This window comes from Silene latifolia, chromosome 10 (assembly GCF_048544455.1).
Source record: "Silene latifolia isolate original U9 population chromosome 10, ASM4854445v1, whole genome shotgun sequence".
Taxonomy (NCBI): Eukaryota; Viridiplantae; Streptophyta; class Magnoliopsida; order Caryophyllales; family Caryophyllaceae; genus Silene; species Silene latifolia.
Window position 1 is genome coordinate 97,118,235 of NC_133535.1, and position 4,732 is coordinate 97,122,966.

The following is a 4,732-nucleotide window of genomic DNA, read 5'->3' on the forward strand; positions in this document are numbered from 1 at the left end:
CAAGGCATAAAAATGTAAATCCAAAGATAACAAAAATGCAATGCAATAATTGAAATGCAAGTTAGGGAGTTAGAATATTTACAAATGGTGGTTTAGGGAGGACTCCACCAAACTCTCATCCAATGTGAGATGTTAAGGGGGCATGTTCAAGGTGTTGGTGATGTTACTCAACACCTTGAAGAAGTAGTCGAAAGCTTGCTCATTATCATGATAAAGATCCTCAATAGACCTTCGCACTTGTTGTTCTCCATGATGGTCTTGGGTCATAGCATTACCAATAATATAGGGATTGAATATCCCTTCGAACTCATCATCCCAAAGACCGCATACTTCGTCTACTTGATCGCTAAAAATTTCATGAGTTGATAAAGACAACTCTCCTTCTTTCTTGTCTTGGCCAATGAGGCCTTCTTCTTCACTTGTCATGGGTGAGCTTTTCAAGCTCTCATTGTTGCAATTTCTTTGCTCTTTTGATGGAGCATCATCCACTTTCTTTTTCCATTGAAATTCCAACTTCTTCCTATCATCTTTCCGGCTATAGTGATCAACCATAAAACATGGCTCATGCAATCGGGGAGCTCTCATAGTCTTGTCAAGATTGAAAGTGATGGTTTCATCTCCCACTTCAAGGGTGAGCTCTCCATGCTTCACATCGATCACCGCTCCCGCGGTGTGCAAGAATGGTCTTCCTAAGATAATAGGAATGTTGGAGTCTTCTTCCATGTAAACAATAACGAAATCCACCGGGATGAAGAATTTTCCAATTCTCACGGGAACATCTTCCCCTACCCCTAAAGGTGTCTTTGTTGATCTATCCGCCATTTGAAGCGTGATGTTGGTGTATTTGAGTTCTCCCATTCCTAGCCTCTTGCTAACAGAATATGGCATGACACTAAGACTTGCCTCAAGGTCACATAAAGCTTTGTTGATTGTAGTGTCACCAATAGTGCATGGAATGGAGAAACTTCCTGGATCCTTGAGCTTTGGAGGTGAACTCCCTTGAAGAATAGCACTACTTACTTTAGTGAAAGCAATAGTCTCAAGCTTCCGGATTGATTTCTTCTTTGTAAGAATATCCATCATATACTTTGCATAGGCCGCAACGTGATTGATTAATTCCGTGAATGGAATCGAGACTTGTAAATTCTTCACAATCTCCATGAATTTTCCAAGTTGGTCATCAAACTTAGGCTTAGCTTGACGACTTGGAAAAGGAAGTCTAATCGCAATGGGTTCCTTCTCTTTGGCCTTTTTCTTGATTCTTCTTTGAAACTCCTTGATTGTTGGGTTCTTCTTCCTTAGAGTTTTGCACAACTCTTTCCTTGTCACTAGTCTCCACAATGTCATCCTCAACTTGCTTCTTTGGCTCTTCATATCTTGTACCACTCCTCAAGTGGATGGCACTAACCGATTCATGTCTTGGGAGATTACTTTGAGGTGGTAATTGCCCCTTTTGCCTTTGAGAGCTCGAAGATGCTAATTGAGTCATTTGGGTTTCCAACATTTTTGTGTGGGCTAGGATGTTGTTGATGGTGATGTCTTTTGCTTGGCTATCTTTTTGCATTTAAGTGAAAAATTCTTGTTGATCTTTTACATTTGGGGGACCGCTTTTTGAACATCAAAACCTTGGTCATTTTGTTGATTGTATGGAGTTTGATTTTGGTAACCTTGGTTTTGGTTGTAAAAGGGTCTTTGATTTTGGTTTCTCATTGGAGGTGGGGTGTATGTTGGTTGAGGGTTTTGAACATTTTGGCTTTTGTATGAGAGATTTGGATGGAATTTGGTGTTTTCATTATAATAGTTGGAATAAGGGGTACCACTCTTGTATGCTTGAAAATCATTCACTTGCTCACTTGTTCCCCTACATTCACTTTGGCCATGTCCCAAAGTTCCACAATTCTCACATATTCCACTTGGAATTGATGAAGATGCCACCGTGGCATTAACATATTGCTTTGGTGATTTTGAGGCTTCTTCAAGTTTAGCCATAGCCTTCTCAAACTTCAAGTTGATGGTATCAATATGAGCACTAAGTTGAGCACCCAATTGAGTAATAGAGTCCACTTCATGCTTTCCTCCTCTAGTAGCCTTACGAGGTCTACTATATTGTGAGTTATGGACCGCCATATCCTCAATCTTGTTCCATGTTTGATTATCGTCAACTTCGGTGAACATACCATTTGATCCCATGTTGAGAATGTTTCGGGAGTCTTCATAAAGACCATTCCAAAATTGTTGTACCAAGAACCACTCGCTAAGTCCATGATGAGGACATGAGCGACAAGTTCCTTTGAATCGCTCCCAAGCTTCATATAAAGATTATTCGTCCCTTTGCTTAAAACCCGTGATTTGAGCTCTTAGCATGTTAGTCTTTTCCGGAGGGTAGAACTTTTTGTAGAAAGCGAGAGCCAACTTCTTCCAAGAGTCGATTCCAAGAGTAGCCTTATTAAGGCTTTTTAACCATTGTTTCACGGTACCAATTAGAGAAAAAGGAAATAAGACCCATCGAATTTGGTCTTGAGTCACTCCGGTTTGTGAAATCGCATCACAATAGTCACAAAAAGTCTCCATATGAGAATGAGGGTCTTCACTAGGCATCCCCCCAAATTGGCTTCTTTCGACTAATTGGATAAATGCGGATTTTGCAATGAAATTTCCGGTCAAGTGTTGTGGTGTGGGAGTACCATTGGGTTGGTCCTCCTCGGTTGGTACGGAATGTGATGAAAATTTAGGCATTGTGCGTTGATTTTGTGGTGGGTTTTGTGTTGGGTTCTCCTCACCTTCTCTTGCAAAAGGGTTGATGAACTCAATAGTATTTGGTTGAATATCAACAACCTCACCAATACCTCTCAAAGTATTTCTAGCAAGTCTTCTATTGGTTGTCAAAGTTCTCGCAATTTCGAGATCAATGGGTAACAAGTTACCTTCTGATCTTCTAGACATGCAAAATATCAAACAACTTGAAAACAATTAGAACAAACCTTGAGGAGTTTTACTTCCCCAAGGTAAAGAAAGACACAACTAATAACAATCAAAGAAAATAAAATCAAGTTAACACCGTCCCCGGCAACGGCGCCATTTTTGGTCGGACTATATTTTTCGGTTACTTGTCGTTAGGAGCACCTAGACCAAAACAATATTTATAACTTCACAAACTACTCTACTATTAGTAAAGAGGTAAGTAAAGGTCGCATCCCAAGGGACGGGTATTGATGTAGGATTTTCGATTGCAAGTAGTGGTGTCTAAGGGTGTCACAATTTGGGTTGAGATAAGAAGATCACTACACTAAATAACAATGTAAATAAACAAGTAAGATAACTAAAATGAGGTGCAAACAATTGATTAAAAGCACTAGGGTGTCATGGGTTTATAGGGGATTCATGGGATTTGATCATACAAACATGTTTTCAACTAAATGCAAGCAATTATTGTTGTGATGGGATCGAGTTAGTGTATATCTTACAATCACTAGGAAGGTTTGGGTCCCAGAGCCGAATCGATTAGATTGTACAACACCTACAAGTCGACTTAATCCTCCCTATCCAACAATATGCATGGTCTAATGAGACTCGAGTTGGTTTATGTCTTACAAGTCTCGTTGAAAAGATAAGTGATGGGTAAAAAATGCAAGGATTCATAGGCTCGCATTTCATCAAACATAACATGTGCATAAGTTGAAATCACAACAAGCAAGCAAATTAATTATGAAAGCATATTAGATTAAGCATGAATCAATCCCCAAGTTGGTTTCCCCTAATTCCCCATTAACCCTAGTTAAGGAAACTACTCACTCATTATCAAGTTTACCATGCTAACAAGGTTGTCAATCATATTAACAAAGCAAACCATGATGAATAAATGAAGATGATTAACAATAATTAAAAAAGGGATTAAGAGAATTATACCTAATGATGATTCCAAAATAATAAGCAAAGAATAATAGAAGTACTTGATGAATGATTGGAAGGTTGTCAATCCTCCAAATAAACCCCAAATAATCTTCAATTACCCCAAATAAATGATGAACAATAGAGAAATTAAGGAAATGAGGTTTGTATTAATACCTAATTAAAAGTTGATTACAAGATTAAAGAGAGATTAGAAGAACATAAATTATACTAAGGATTGATGATAATCTAATTAGTACAATGGGGTATTTATAGTGGGGATTAGGTACATAAATTAGGGTTACTAAGAGCTTAAATACCAATTAGGACCCTTAAGAAAAGTTGAGGAAATGCTCCTCTCGAAGAAAGATGCGAGTCTCCCTTTTGCTAGTCTTTCAGAAATATGCGCATCCCGAGTAGAACAAGGAGAAGGCGTGCTGTACTGGATGACAATCCGAGCGGCCAAGGGGTCGGGACGAGCGGATTGTGGGGGTTGGACGAGCGGACTGGAAGGTGGGACGTCGGATTGTGGAGGTGTTGAACCAGCAGACTAGCTGGAGGGACGCTCGGACTGTGGAGGTTGGACGAGCGTCCCGACGCTGCGACGGCCAGATTCTAGTTCAGCAAGCTTTTTCTTCTTTTCTTCTTTTCTTCTTCCAACAATCCTCAAGGATTTTGTCGGAGATGCAAGGATTGTCTTCATCATTGCCCATTATTTACAAAGGCCTTCTAGTGTTGTCTTCACTTTGATGCTTGGTCATTAGATTCGATCAATTTAGCTCCATTTTGCCATTAAAATGCAAGGTTTGCACTCCTCTCCTACCAAGGAAACAAAACCTCAAAG

At 39.6% G+C, this 4,732-nt stretch overlaps 1 non-coding gene across 1 annotated transcript; it reads left to right on the forward strand.

The window, feature by feature from the left end:
- The first annotated feature begins 2,257 nt into the window (after positions 1-2,257).
- LOC141610226 (small nucleolar RNA R71) lies at positions 2,258-2,364 on the forward strand. The gene has a single exon (XR_012528123.1). It is a non-coding gene; the product is annotated as a small nucleolar RNA R71 (small nucleolar RNA).
- The last annotated feature ends 2,368 nt before the right edge of the window (positions 2,365-4,732 follow it).